The sequence below is a fragment of the Ptychodera flava genome, chromosome 19, assembly GCF_041260155.1.
Source record: "Ptychodera flava strain L36383 chromosome 19, AS_Pfla_20210202, whole genome shotgun sequence".
In the NCBI taxonomy this organism is placed as follows: Eukaryota; Metazoa; Hemichordata; class Enteropneusta; family Ptychoderidae; genus Ptychodera; species Ptychodera flava.
Window position 1 is genome coordinate 21,327,525 of NC_091946.1, and position 16,693 is coordinate 21,344,217.

Here is a 16,693-nt window from a genome sequence, read left to right on the forward strand (position 1 = left end):
ATATATATATATATCTGAATTATAAAATATTGTAAAAATGTTATATAAAGAAAATAGGAAATAAAGAAATACGTTAATAAATGAAAAGTAAAGAAATTAAATATAATCAGGATCTCACGTCTAAATATGCACATATATTATGTCAATAAATCGGAGAAATCATTTTTCATTTGATCCCTGAAATGGATACAGTTACCAGCATTTATTATAGTTCTTACACAGACATTTGAAAAAAACCCAAAAAAGCACACCATAATGTTAGGGTTTCCCACCGAAAGCGCAACTAGTGCGATATCCTATGTGGGCATGTCAAATGAAAACATGGTGTCTGACAGCCTTGGGTACCTCGATGGTAAGACATTGTGCATTTTACGTCCAGAGGAAATTTTAGGAGTTTTAGATGTTATCTTGTCACTTTTGTTTTATTAGTCCATTTTACGCCTAGCAATACTCTGTTTATTCTTTAAAAATATTTTATTTTTCACGTTTTCGTTTGCTTTCGTTTTCCTGTGACGTTTAATATATAGATATCATTACATATATACCGACATTGTGAAATATTGTAATAATGTTGTATAAATTACATGAATAAATTGATATATACTACAATAAAAAATGTAAATAAACGAATAAATTGGTTATAATTAATTAACAAAATAATAAGAAATAAATGTACTAAGGGTATCAAGTCTAAATGTGCACATTGATGATTGGATAATACTTTTTCATCTGATCCCATTGAGTAAAATGATACTGAGACTTGCAAGACTTTTTAAAAACCACTATAATGAAAATTCCAGATCAAAGGGTGCAAAATCGATTCTTGTGACTTCAGACAACGTCATCTGTTTCGCAATTAACAAGTCTCATTTAAGTGTATGTCGTCAATCATTAAGGTCTACAGTTGTTTTGCCAAGACACGGCAATATTTTATCCATACACAGATTGCTCAATCAAGGTAATATTTTTTCTTTTCTCGGGCAATAATACAATGAAAAAGTACGATGTATTATTCATCTCACAAACGTCACACAACTCGAGCATTGTGTAGGTACACACCTTGCGATTATTTACGCATCTTTAACGCAGTTATATCCAACAACATGCCCATATTTTACTTTTACATGTTCCGTATGTAAATGCTAGGCATAATTACATAGCATGCAGGTCTGACATAGACCTATATACTTGAAATTAATTACAAGTTCAGACATCAGTTACTTTTTTATCAAAGTGAAACGAAAGCTTTCAAGCCATTGAATCTCAAAACTAATTTTACGATAATCACCACATGTTGATACTCATAATAACCGGCTTAAATTATTCTCGAAATAACTTTTATCCCCAATACGACTTCATTTCTATGATCACTTACAGTCACATCAACTTCGATATTTCTCTGGCGTCTGCAATACAAAGTCCTATGTTTTTGTGCAGATGTAAGTTTGTTATAATCGATAACCTTTCTCGTAAATGGTTCATTACTTATAACTTTCCATAGATATCATTTCAATATATCAAGAAATTCATTTAAATTTTAAATATGAAAAGCTATGTAAATTTATTTGCTCAGTTGATGTTATACCCTGTGAAATTCAATAATTTTGCAGTACTTGTTGGCAATCATGTTTATCCTATAAAGCGCTCTTATACACAGAAAAAAGCATGTATACACAATGATACACGGACACAGAGAATAAATGGTAATATAACATACACTGGAGAATTTTGGTAGTGTCAAAGATTTTGAAAGAAGGAAAATACTGGGTATGGTTGGTGTTAGTCATTCGATGTCCCAAAAAGAATTTCGATTTTGTGGGAAGGTAGGTATTTTGTCTTCAGTCACTAGGTGTTCAATGGCTGGCATGTATATTTCATAAAAAGGTATATTGAAATAATATGAGAGGATTGATTGATGAAATAAATTCATGAAGGAAGATGCAAATGGTCTTGTGTTTTAACTTGCATTTCTGCTTGTTTGTGTCTGTGCACGCGGGAACTATGTATTAAGTATGTATGTATGTATGTATGTATGTATGTATGTATGTATGTATGTATGTATGTATGTCATGTATGTATGTATGTATTTATGTATGTATGTATGTATGTATGTATGTATGTATTGTATTGTATGTATGTATGTATGTATGTATTGTATGTATTGTATTGTATTGTATGTATGTATGTATGTATGTATGTATGTATGTATGTATGTATGTATGTATGTATGTATGTATGTATGTATGTATGTATGTATGTATGTATGTATGTATGTATGTATGTATGTATGTATGTATATGAATATGTGTGTGTGTCCGCGCTAGCAAATAAGTATGTACCTTATTGAACACCAGCAACACCTCTGCGTCTGACGAACATACCTCAGTCAAGCATACCGGTGATAATTTGCATATGAGTGTTCTTACAAGGGTTGAGGAGAGGTCACAGCTTGTCATAGACAAACCATGACGTTTACGCGGTACAGATTGACCTCCACCATAACAACAGTTGTGTATATAGGACCATGTCTTAGTTTTGTTGCACATGTAGCACCTTATTTGTTTGCATGTACAAATTCGTTAAGTAGCTCGGCAACGGCGGTATTTGTGTGCCTAACAAAAACATGTTGAGTTTTCTAATAGCAGTTTTCAAGATATTTCGGTGTTAGGACTGTTATTTAAGCAGTGATGACCATGCGCATGGCGATGTACCATTGTAGAATAAGTATAGAACCACTAATATTTTCATAATATGGCAACGCGTGAACATACTGTCAGGTCTCTCTCTCTCTCTCTCTCTCTCTCTCTCTCTCTCTCTCTCTCTCTCTGATGCTGCTGCCGTCATATCAGTGCATTTTAAAGAGTACACTTCCCCTGACAACCTAACATTTTAGTAACTTCACCCCTTGTTCATATAAAACGACACGAAGTAAATGTATTTGCCTGGACAAACACTATTTCCTGTTACTGGCGGTTCATCCCGTTCATGAACTCGCTCACAAACACGTAGTCAGATTACGAGGCTTAGTGTTGAGTATGCGCTCTTTCATAGCTCCAAATCAAAAAGTGTGAAACGTTGAACTATTAGCTCTCAACAGAGAGAAACTGCGCTTTTCTGACTTCATCTTATGCCAATTCCACCACGTAGACATTGAGCTAAAATCGGAATCAATATCCACATTTGAGTAAGGTATGATCACTTTGTGAATATCAGAACAACACAGAAACGGACATTTTAAAAGTCGTAAAAGCAGCAAACAGGATTTGACATAAGCCCCAGTCTCTCGAAGGATACGTCTGTGATACGTCTGTGTGAAGCACCGTCATAATCTTGTAGGTTTTGACATAATGCCAACAGACGTGTACAACAAGAGACAAAAACATGTCTACAAGCTTTAGAAAACTTAATAATACTTGCGAAGGCATAGCATGACCATCGCGTGCGATGGTACAATATGTTCCCGGGGTACCGATTTGTCACAACACGCTCTTTAGCAGCGCATGCGTAGTTTCTACGAAGGCATTACTCGTGAGACACAAGAGTAGCATGGTTGTATCTACTTGATTCTTTTCATCCACAGTACCATGGTCAATGCACTAAAGTAACTCTTATAGAAATAGCATTATTTTGTTTTATTTTTAGAAGCTATACACTTCTATCGTTGACAAAAGGTGTTTACTCCCTTGAAGTATCAAAACTTGGAACTTCTATATATATATATATATATATATATATATATATATATATATATATATATATATATATATATATATATATATATATATATATATTATATGACAAAAGGTGTTTACTCCCTTGAAGTAGCAAAACTTAGAACTTCTACATGTATTATATGTATGGATATCTGTTGCGCACACAGTTTTTTTCCTAATGTTTATGATCTGTCTTTAACTAACTGTAAAGCACCTAGTATCTGTTTCAAGGAAATATGGCCATTTGAGTAACTATTGCTGCCCGACAAACTTGCAGGATCGTGCCTTCACTTACTGTTTGAATAACTACATAATTTTGGAGGCACCGTGGACCAGTGGTCATTTGAGTAACGGACTCACTACTACAAAGGATGGTGAGTTCGAGATCCGGTTCAAGACCCGGTAGGTCCAGAGTAATGGACTCACTGTCGGAGTTCGGGGAGTTGGAGACTCTAGCACGGTGTTGTGCCCCTGAGTAAGGCACTTTACTCCTAAGTGCTCCATTGGGCTTTAGTGGACTACGCATACCTCATCCTGTAATTGGGCTAACGCCTGTTGGATGATGGACTGATAAAAAAATAATTTGACCTATATTTCTAAGATTTGCATCTCAAGTATATATCAGGTAGACTGTGGAAGATACACAACTGCAACTCAGTTACAAATCAATAAAAGTGCTTGTGACTCGGAGGGCAGATTGTGTTTGCAAAAATGCCGCGATATGTATCTGCTTTTTTAATCAACTATCTTCAGATAATCTGCTGAAAAGTCCGACGTTTTAGTATCATGCAAGTTGCTCTCATTTAGATGTTATCTGAATAAAAACAATAATAATGATGATGATGATGATGATGATGATGATGATGATGACGATCATTATCATCATCATCATCATCATCATCATCGTCATCATCATTATCATCATCATCATCATCGTCATCGTCATCATCATCGTCGTCATCATCACCATCATCATCATCATCATCATCATCGTTATCATCGTCATCATCATCACATTTGATCAAAACCAAAACTTGAACCCCTTCTATAAGGAAGAAAAAAAGAGTTTCTGTTATGCTGAAATGAAACACTGAAATTTGTATGATGGCGGAAAATATGACGAGAACATATTCTCGAAGCAAGTCATGAATTATTTTAGTGATGATTGCGTGGACAGTTTCGTGCAAACAAAATTATGTTTATGTTGCTCGTAGGGTCATTTCATATCACACGCCTACCAAACCTATAAAACAAGCCAAGCACTGTAAGAGCTTAATATTGAAAGAGACAGTTGCTGCAACTTTTAATAATTTTTTTCAGAGTTTTTATTCCGTGAAACAAGTTAGATTTCTTCTGAAAATGGGGTGACATGAAAAGCACAAGCCTTGACTATCTGATAAACTCTATACAACAACGTTGCTGTCGACATGTGAATTTTAATCCCAACTAAAATCATTTGTGAAAAGTAACATAGGCCACATTACAAAAAATACAGGCTGTATACAGGCAAGTATAAAATTAGGCAGTTCGACATGGAACAAAGCGAGGGAACCAAAATATCGAAAAAAAGCCAAAATATCGAAAAAAAGACATAAAAAATTTGCTTGTAAAGGAGTCTTAATCGTCTGAATCGTAGTCTAGATAACCTGTTATTCATTTTCTGGAACAGCCAACGTACAAATCCGCTCTGGGTCAGGATACCTCGTAAGGCGCGAAGAAAGATAAGGTGTGCGATATATACAAGCACCAGGGCCAGGCAGATAGCTTGTATTAACTGTGAGGTCTGTGTCATTAGTCTAAATTGTTATGTAAGGTTCAAAGGATATAGTCTCTTATATCTCATGAAAAGAGAATTTATGATCCAAGAAATATAAACGAAACCGTTATGGAAATCAACCACACTGAAAGGCCTCGCCATTTTAACAAATCAAACGACGTGAAGCGGAGACGTCTTTCACAACAAAGTAAAAAATCCATCTGTTAAAAGAAATTTATTGGTAAAAGGAGCAAACAAAAGTATCCAAAAAAATCTCTAAGTATTATTTCCAAACAAGCTAAAAGACAGGCAAAAACGTTCACTGACGTGCAGATGGTCAAACTGAAACGAAAACGAAAGTAACACAGGAAACGTCTGTGGAGAAGTGCCTCCATGCTGACGTGTTGTAAACACAGCTGGCTTGTTGTTTAAGTATGCCGTAAACACCGGCCCGCATTTACAAACAAAGTGAGATGTATCCGTGACACAAATGAAAGGCAATGACTATTATTAGAACAGCGGAGAGATTTCTAAAACCCACTAGGTGTCGACACGATAAAGTGCATCGAGTTTATTTAAAGCAGCGAGAAAGATTAGATTGAACGGACTGTGGTGACGAAGCTGACTGAGATTTGATGCGACAGCGAAACCGTCCTCAAGAGAACGTCGCTTATGAGTGACTGAAAGAAACGACCAATACACACGAGTTCACAGCCTGAGCGTAACATCAGTAAAATAGAAACCGACGGGTCTTCTTTCGCGCCATCCTTTGTCCTGTTGTCTCTTGGCGGTTTCTAGGAACAACTGAAGGCATAAATACAATAAAGTAAACAACTGCATGATTAACTACCCTATCATAAAGTTACACTATTGTATACTTGTCCACCATGCCTTAATAGTACGCAAACCCGCCCTGCTTCGCTTTTGAACGAACGACCCAATTGCATGCATTGCCAGTTTGCTGCAAGCAAGTTGGGTGTTCCGAAATAATAATAGGTAACCTATAGGTCGCCTAGACTGACTACGACGGCAAAATAGTCACTATTCCTCAACTGAAAACTGTCGACGCCACTGTACTGTACGCAAAACTGACCATGCGACGGCTACAACAAGCGCTTACGAATGCGACATGCTTGGATCTCCGAGGCGTTGCGTCACCAGAGCAGGTTATGGAAAGCAGTTTCGAGAAATCGAGGCAGGTGCTGGAGAGGAACATTCTCCCCAGCGGACGTTCGTACACGTTCCTCTGGGCGATTTGCATTCTGGGCCTTGCGGCGGTATGTTGTCTCCTACACTTTGAGTACAGAACCCTATCAGTTAGACAGTCGCAACTTGAACATCAGTTAGCTTCACTTGTCAAGATCACGGATAAAATGCTACAGGATCGTGGTCTCCATCAGGACCTGCAACTCGAACTCGATGAAATCTTCCGTGTTGCAAGGGACCAGGTGAGGGTCTCAAAGCTCGTCTGTTGGCCATTGTCTGAGATTATATTTCCAGGGACCAACAAAATAAAGTCCATAAATTTCGAAGAAAAGCTGTAAGAGCCTTATAGCCAGGAAGATGAGCCCCATTCTACGAATCGTATAGATTTATAACCAATGAAAATTTCCCGTTCTTAAAGAGCAATGCTAGATGATTTCGATTTCTCGAAAAAGTGAGATTCCGAGAACCTATTTTACCATAGAGTTTGCGTGCCACTGGCTTGTAACGACAAGTGCATCGCCGTAAAGTTTGCGTGGAACAATATTTATTTCAAGTGTTGTTATTGTTTATGAGATGGGTTCAAGACATGGTTTCCTCAGACACTGCACAGTTTTGCGACATATTACCATGTGAAAATAGAATATTTATTGATGTTTACAGATTAACTCTACTAGACAGCCTATTTATTTTCATGGTGCGATAAGAGAAAGAGAAAAAAAACCCGAATGCCCCCCCCCCCTCAAGTATACTAAAAGACACCCTAATTTGTCATGTTGTGAACGAATTAATATGCTCGTAATTATTACGATTGCTCTTGTGGTTGATTGGCCAATAGCACGTGTTATTAAGATAAAGTACTGGTATTTCCGTGTACACAACTCTTTTGAGCAATAAAATATGATTTTGATGCAGGAAAACAAGAACTCTCCCGGGAAATTTGAAGAGAGCATCGAAGATGTGGTGAGCGTGCGCCGAAAAAGAGATGTTCTCGAGAATGGTACGTTGGGTTTCTTGTACCCTTCTAGTTTTGTTAAATCTCATTTTAGACTCTGCCATATTGCGATACTACGGCTAGAGTTGTAACGCTTTACATTTTATTTGTCAGTAAATTATAGCAGTGGAATCTCTTGTCCAAATTTAGATTGCATGAAAGCTTTGTCAACAACGATACTCTAGAATTGCAATGCGTGGAACAAATGAGTTAAAGGGACAATAGCTGTCACAAGTGAGAAAAGTTCCATGAATTTGTTGCCTAAATTAGTTTTTGTTTTATATTTTTATTCGTTTCTCTAACTCGGTACGTTTCGCTCGATATATATCAGGCTTGCCAGTACATGGCATAATGTTCATTATATCATACCAGTATATTGATGGGGGGAAATGCAGCGATCTGATTGGCCGAAACGCGAAAAGAGCCGTGATATATTCGTGATATACCACGGCTGGCACACGCGCGAGCTCTCGGCAAGAGCGAAAATCCTTTTTTGGCGTTCTATGCCAGAATTTCAATATACTGTTATGATGTAACAGCAATAAATCTCACCCAGCGACGGTATACCATTCGGTTTTGACCAGTTCACTTCATATATGCACTCGCTATCGCTCGCGCATATATGTCGTTAACTGGTCAATCTCATGGTATACCGGTGCTTTATTGCTAAAAGTTGCAATGTTGTTGTTGACAACAGTGTTCTATTACGGACTGTAAGTCAGTGGTCAATGACGACAATGGATATTACACACATGCAGACTTGGTTACAAGTTGCACACATGGCGTCCAGACATTACTTTTGGGGAACTATAATTCATAGGCACAACATAAAATTTGCTCTTAAATAAACAGTTACAGATCGTAAGAGTAAAACAGAAATACTCTTACAGATGCTGTTTTTTCGTTATTTTGGCAAACCCATCGAGGACGATTTTAGATCGATCGAATTTAACATGGATTGTCCACGTTACTACATTTTTGTTCTTCGACTTAGAAAAAAGTGGCAATCTCCCTAGGGGACAGAAGAGAAGGAGAAAGAAACCAGGGAAACCAAGGAAACACAAAGGTAAACATACATCACACGGTGTCTGTATGTATTGATAGTTCATCAATGTATGCCATACATGCATATCCTTTCATCCTGTACAGCCCATGTTTGAACACTCTCCCGTAAATACAGTGATTTATAAAATATACCTCTTACTTTAATGCTAACCAATGAATTCACAGGAAAGAAATCTTATCAAAAGGGTGTCTGATTTCAAGTTGATTCTCCCTAGTTTGAGAATGAGCTCTAAATCTCGACAGACGATAGTTTAATGGCAACTTCAGAATTTGTATTAATTTCTGTCCTCATTTTTGTGGCAGGAACAAAAAAGGCACTTTTACAGCGCCCATCAGGTAAAAATTACACACTTTAAAAATAAGCATAAATATGTAAGTACGTACGTATGTATGTATATGTATGCATGTATGTATGTATGTATGTATGTATGTATGTATGTATGTATGTATGTATGTATGTATGAGTGTATATGTGCAATAAGTATACTACATTTGTATCAAAAAGTGATATTCTATAGTTATGTCATGGGAATGTTTCGCCCTGTATTGTACTCTTTCGGTAATACCCTCTACCCCTTCGGTTTTTTTCAAGATTAAACTGACATCGTCCGTTGTATATATCCTATCGCTTACTTGCTCTCCTGAACAGATTCGCCACTATTTCCACTTTAGTGTGACGTTTTTTTGATTGCTTTGTGACATGCAAATTTCATTGCAGACCCTGCGATTAACTGTAGCTGCCGGACAAGTGACATTATAGACGAGTATCTGAAGTCACATCCACCTGGTATGTTTATTTTCCCAGTTTCTTATTCTTTTGCAGGTGTAAAATATACACAATCGCATGTCAGATATTTGTTTTTCAAAGTAACCATGAAAAGCGTAGTCGTTCATTCCTTTGAAGATATTTAAAGAAAGATTGTACATTGTCCTAAGAAATTGTATCACATAAGAAAAGCTGTTTCTAGCATAGCGAAATATCATCTTCAAATTTACAAACTCTCTTAAGAAGCCAGAAACCATATTTTATCCAAGGATGACATGAGTCAAGACTTACATATCGTTGCCTTATTTTCAGGAGTTCTCCATGTGCCAAAGGTAAGTCAATTCTTCTAGTATGACATGCATTGTCACAGAATAGAATACATTCGTCATTAAAGCAACAGGGCTTTCTTAAAATGAAAATCGTTAATATTCTGTGTTTATATCAATAAATCTGCCAAGTGGCTTAAAGCTCCATAAGCTGTATCTTTTGGCAATATTTTCAGAACTTCTGTTATGTGGTTTCTCTACACTTTCTGCATTGAATCCCTAAACTGTAATTTAATGTCAAGTATTTATTATATCAACACAACCTATATGGGTATAATCTACACTATTGTTGGTTAAAATTGTATTCAAGTCCGGATTAGAATTCATTTGTAAACAATAAACAATGATCACTACGCACATACAAGCTGTGTTGACAAAAAAAATACTCGAAATTTCAGCATGACAAACGGATTAGGGTCAGACACGGTAGTTGATATGCAGAAGCAGAATACTGAAAAACTTGCCACAAGTTACAGCTTATGTCCCTTTAAAATCAGATGGTGTACTTCTGAACGGTGTGTTAACGTTGCAGACAAGTACAATCTTGAGGCCGATGAAAAAGTTTAACGACGATTGCCCTTTAAATCCATTTTCCACATGGTAATTATTTTGGTAACACATAGACAAATGAATAAAAGATGCTACAAAGAGCAGCTTATCGAATTACAAGTCCTAATTTATATCGGGGAAAAACAAACGATGATTTCGCCGACTGTTCATACAATTAAGGGAAATTTAATTGAGGTTTAGATAATTTTGACAGTATGTTTACTGTTTACGATATTGTGTTTTAATAGTTTAACGTTAAGTGATTTTTTCCAATTCACGAGAAATAGTGTAGATACGTTTATATTACAAGTGTGAACAAAATAATGAGACCAAAATAATGCCAGACAGTCTCAATCTACACACATCTTACATTTGCAGAATGTACAAAAATATCGTTTGACTGCTGCTAGTTAATTTGCATATATTGTGTATTATAATTTTACAGGTTACAACCTTCCCTTCTATTCACCTAGTTGGTCCCGACGGTGGCATTCAAGTAAAGTTCCGTGAGTTAGGATGCCCGTTCTGTCATTTTCTGTGTTAGAGTTGAAAGATATAGAAATTGCTAGGATTCAACTGAACAATATGGCTCGTATGTGTGTGTTATGTCTACACTAGAATTCATACATCAGCAATAACATTACTTATACACAGCGTTTTGCGTATGTAATACTAACACCTTTTACCACACGTTGACAATGAAGGAGAAAATGTGTACTTGTTTGCTGAACAAAGGTGATGAAAATATTACCAAAATTTTACAGATACTGTCCTTTTAACACTTTCTCATGTTATTGGTATTTCAGACAGATAACATAACTGATACCATTTACAAAATGAACCTGTATATTCGACACATTTAGGTCAGTACTTAACTTGGAAACACAGTCACGAGTTAACCTTGACAGTCAATAATGTCTCGGAGAATCTTGACCTGTGTCACCAAAACCACATGAAGCAGGAAGCGCACGAGTTCATTGTCATCCCGCAGAGCGGCATGTACTACGTGTACTGCCAGGTAATGTACAGCGACGGAAGATCGAAAAACGTCGGACACACCACTGTGTTAAAGAGAAAAGGCAGTGAAACCGTCACGGTGCTGATGAGAAGTGGCTCAACCGAAGTGGACAGTCAAAGGTAAGCGAGCAATATACTTTTCAAGGGAAAAAGTACAGCCTTCACTGTTGAACTTTTGTCACAGTTGTCTCAGTCTTCATGTGGTAAATTACTCATATTCGATTAAACATTATACCCCTATTGACAGCCATGAGGGCAACAGCATACGTTTGCTTGCCCGAGGACCTGAGAGTCCCCAAAACACAGTTTATTAATTTCACGAGGCCTTAGGGCTGAGGGAAACTGTTTTTGGGCGACTCTCGAGCCTAAGGAAAGACAAATGTATGCTATTACCTGAATATGGCCACTCAGTATATTTCAACACCCCTAATTCATGTTTCACGGATAAATCGAGAGAAATTATCATTCGTCCCGGTCGCAGACGAAACCGCCATCTTATTTTAGGTGATTTAGGTTGCGCGCATGCGTAGACGGCGCTTTCAAATTTACCCGGTCATTAGTTGTCAGAAATGTTGACCAGTTTACCTTTTTAAAAACTGTAAACCGGTGAATAGTTCTGTGACCAGGTCGTTTCATGTACCAGGCCCAAAATGACGCAAACCACGTGACCGTACTTTAATGAATCACGACAGAGACTTTGGATTTAGGTCTGCTAGCTGCAAACATCACCTGCTAGATCTCAGTCGCGGGATACGTTTGTTTGTGCGCTCAAGGCAATGAAAGGGATCAAAGGGAATCTTTGTAAAGTTCGTATTGTTCAAAATAGTACTCTGGTCAGTTTAGTCGTTCGGCCTATGCTAAAAACGTGGCTCAAAAACTAAGAAAATCTTCCTCGTCTACAGACAGAATGGATAAAGATAAGGACGACATACTTTATGGCCTTGCTTAGTCCCGCGGACGCAGTCCGGCGGGTACTTACAGATTGGGTCCCGTCCGTCCGCACGCCCGTCCGTCCGTCCGTTAGCAGCCGTTTCTCCGTCACCCCTGAGCCGATTTTCTTCAAACTGTGCGAAGATAAAGTACTAGTACTCAGCCATACATGCACGTCAATTTATTTTGCAATACGATCCAATGTGGCTGCCGGGTGGCCATTTTGTTGCGATTTTTTATGTTTTTGAACCATAACTCAACTATCCCTGAACCGATTTCGTTCAATGTTGGTACACAGATAAAGTACTATGGCATATATATGCACGTCAATTTATTTTGCAATACGATCCAATGTGGCTGCCGGGTGGCCATTTTGTTGCGATTTTTTATGTTTTTGAACCATAACTCAACTATCCCTGAACAGATTTCGTTCAAACTTGGCACACAAACATTGTATTGTAGTGTACATGTGCATGTCAATTAATGGTGCGAGCGGGGACTGTGTCATCAGTGATGACTTGGTACCTGTAAATTGAGATCCCTGGCAATTAAATAACTCAGGCGCAAAGTACAAGTATTTCTCAGACTGTTGTTATATCACTTGTACGCTTATTTTTGTTCAACAAAACGGATGTATCTTTTAACTGACATTAAGGTAAAGCCGGCGAATTTTCCCTTTCACTCGTTTAACTAGACCAGTTCTTCCTTTTCGTCTGACAGTAATGTCTGCATCAAACGTGATGACGGTAAGACCAGGAGTCTATCACCATCGGACTCAGCCTATCACGGCGGGGTTTTCCATTTACTGGAAGGCGACCGACTTGGGGTAATGGCCAGTGCACCAGGAGAATGCTTCGCCAGTTCTCCGGAACAGACCTATTTTGGAGCGTTCATGGTCTCTCCTTCGGTGAATATTAATATTGCCCAGACTGAGGACGCATCTGTTGATGATGACTTCTTTGGACAGGCGTTGGATCTGCTGCTGTCTCCTGCCCGTGCTTTCTGGAATCTTTGGTAATTTTTATAAATTACTGTTTGAAGAAAAATCACATACAAAAAGTCACAAAGCACCATGTTCCTCACTCGTATGTTAACTCAAACAGTGAATTATCTCATGCTACACATAATTTTCGATGTATTGAAGTGGCATTTTCAACGCAAAGGAAAACCGCAAAAGATTCGTAAAGCGCGCAAAATCAGATGCTCATGCGCCCAAGTCCATGAAGTCTGCAAAGCAGTAAGTCTACTGTACGGTATCATTGCAGCCTCGCTCTCAGCATCATGACAACAACTATCGTGAATATGGACTTCACTTCATCAACGTCATATGACTATGGTTACGAGGATTTAAGTTCAATATTCTCTAATTTTGTTTTGGCCAAGTGGGCTTGACTGAATGCGTGTATCCATTTGTCAGTTTCTACAAAATGATTCTATTTGACTGATGACGTCACGTTCTAAACTCACTTTTGATAGCATCAACAAAGAGAAGGCATTCCAAAGGAATATTGGTAAAAAAGCTGCCAATAGTAAGAAAGAACTGCTTAAGTTTGTAAGTGTAACCATGCCAACAAACATCACTTTCGTATGTACTTATATTTCGCTTCTAAAGGGCGTATTTAGCAAAATATCCAATCAAACATACCACGTAAGTATATATACACCAAGCGTGAACAATATAAATAAATCAATTCGCATTGTGATATCTTATCTATAGTTGACCCGTTTTTCTATCCGTCTGTCTGTCTCTCTATCTAACAAATCTGTAATATGCAAGCAAATTTTACACCAATATCTTATATAATAACGCTCGTCGAGTAAATTTCCACTCGACAAGAAATAGATTAATGATGACGATGATGATGAGGAGGAGGAGGAGGACGGGGATGATGATGATGATGATGATGATGATGATGATGATGATGATGATGATGATGATGATGATGATGATGATGATGATGATGATGATGATGATGAAACCATACCGCTGTATTGAAGAAATCGTCACAAGCTCATAGAAAATATCGTGAACTCAATTGGTTGCCATTACATCTGTGCACGAACTGTTTTCTTTCTCTCGCTGCGTTAAAAACTTTTCATTTGTATTGTCATGATCGGGCAGGCTATTTATTTAAAGGGACACGGTCATCGGAACTGCGCTCAAAGTCGTATGGAACCCATACGACCAATGTAAACACTGGATTCTAGGTGCGATATGGTTATTGATGAAATTTAAACACGTCTGTCATAATCTACACCGTATAATTTAAATGTTGCAGCTATGATGATTAGGTGCAACTAGATATCGTGCACGAAATACAATGTTTGTAAACAAGAAACTCGCACTGGCGCAGTTCCGACGACGGTTTCCCTCTAACAGGCTCTGGCGTTAACACTGTCTTCGCGATGAACCAGTGACAGAGTGTTCAATCCACGCACACAAAAAAGGACAGCTTTTTTCAATATATTCCTTCAATTATATTGTAAGGTATCAATATTACTAAAAACAAGGGACAAGTTGAGATAAGCTCAATCTCCATATGATAAGGTTGTGTCGTTTCAACACATTAACCTACGTGAAGTGGAAAGCTATGTGGCTTTCACGGCAACGTGTCGATCGTATACGTTAGAAGTAGATCATTAAGGTTGTACGTACCTCGTAATGAAAGATTTCAACTTTTGCTTTAACTTTGTTCGGGAAACTTTAAACAATTTTCTGTCCAGAAATCAAGAATAAAAGTCAGGGATCAACTTTACATCTCGGTATTAAACCAACAAAAGTTATATTTGAAATTTACAATGGCCGCTGGGAGAATATTAATTTTCGATTTTTTACAAAACATAAAACAAGAATGGCCAAATTAATAAACTGAAGGCATGAAGTAACGACTGTGCCATCGGACTAACAAACAGATGTGCATTGACCGCTTGCGAAAGTGCTGTTAATTTAGGTGGCCTATATCGCATAAACTGTAACCATAAACAACTGTCCGCACAGGCAAACAAAACGAGCTTTAGCCGTTTGATAAATGAGTCATTCTGACCATTGACCGCGGAGAGATTTCGAAAACCCACGCGGTATCGGGTATGAAATGGGAAAAGATTGAATCATTCCAGTGAAGACGATGACCGAGATCTGACGCGAAACCGAAACTACCCTACGATAACGTTGCATGCATATACACGGCTGACAAGCAGGCCGAGTGTTCACAGCCCGAATATAACCTTGAGTATACAGAAAAAGTACTGTGTGACCTTTTGCGTGTGTCTATGATTCTTAACTGCTAAATCTAAACAGGTCATCCACTTCTTTCGCCCTGTTGTCAGGATGTACGAATCCTCACAGAGGTCTCGAGGGACCCATTGCAACCCCGCTGATCACAATCATGCTACCGCTCACAGTTTTGTCTGTGCACGGTGTCAAAGTGCTAACGGACAGTTAGCCGCGTTCAAAAAAAAATGGTGAGGGGGGGGCTGGAGGAATCGCGATTGAAATCTTATTTTTTTTCAGATCCCCCCTCAATACCCTCAAAAATTTTCAAGTCCCCCCCTCAATACCCTCAAAAATTTTCAAGTCCCCCCCCCCACAATTACCATATAGCCGCATATTTATTAGGAATGCACGCAGAGTAAAAAAACATGTAACGTGTCGTTCTGCACGCAAATGTTCAACACTATCTCTTATCAGCAGGTTGTAGAGCCATATACCTAGGGCAAGTTCTTAAATTGATTCATTTTTAAATGCATCAGTGAACTTTTTGGATTTCTCAGTCTAAGCCCACTTGAGTTTATCCAACTCTGGCCAGTTCAATGGCACCAGCTGAAAAGCACACAAAATGACAATCATGAGAGAGTATGAAAATTATGTATTCCTAGCTACGTTTAACCAAATTGTGAAAAAATGAGCACAGTGACCTACCAAAATTTTTTTTTTCAAAAGTACAAGACATATACAACTTAGATGCCACTTATAAAATGTTTTACAAAATTGACAATACTGGATTGGACGGTTAAAATATTCCATGAAATTAATGTTTTAATCTCAGAAATTTTGGGTGTAATAATGACAAATTTGATAAAAAATAAAAGATTCCATTTAGTCACACATTTTTCCATTTAAATTAGAGTCTTTACTATTCAAAGTTTTACTTTTGTGTTATTGGTACAATGAGATGTGAAAATTTCATTCACTGCATAAACTTGAAATGAATGGTTTTATATATTGATTTTAAGTGATTTTAGAAAAACTGACTTTCATCGTATATTTGTATAAGATCAATTATGGTGACCCCATCTTTTTTCTCTAATATTTTATTGTTCTCATATGCCAGAATTCAAAAATCCATGGTAACTGTTAGTCCCCTAGTCTTTTAT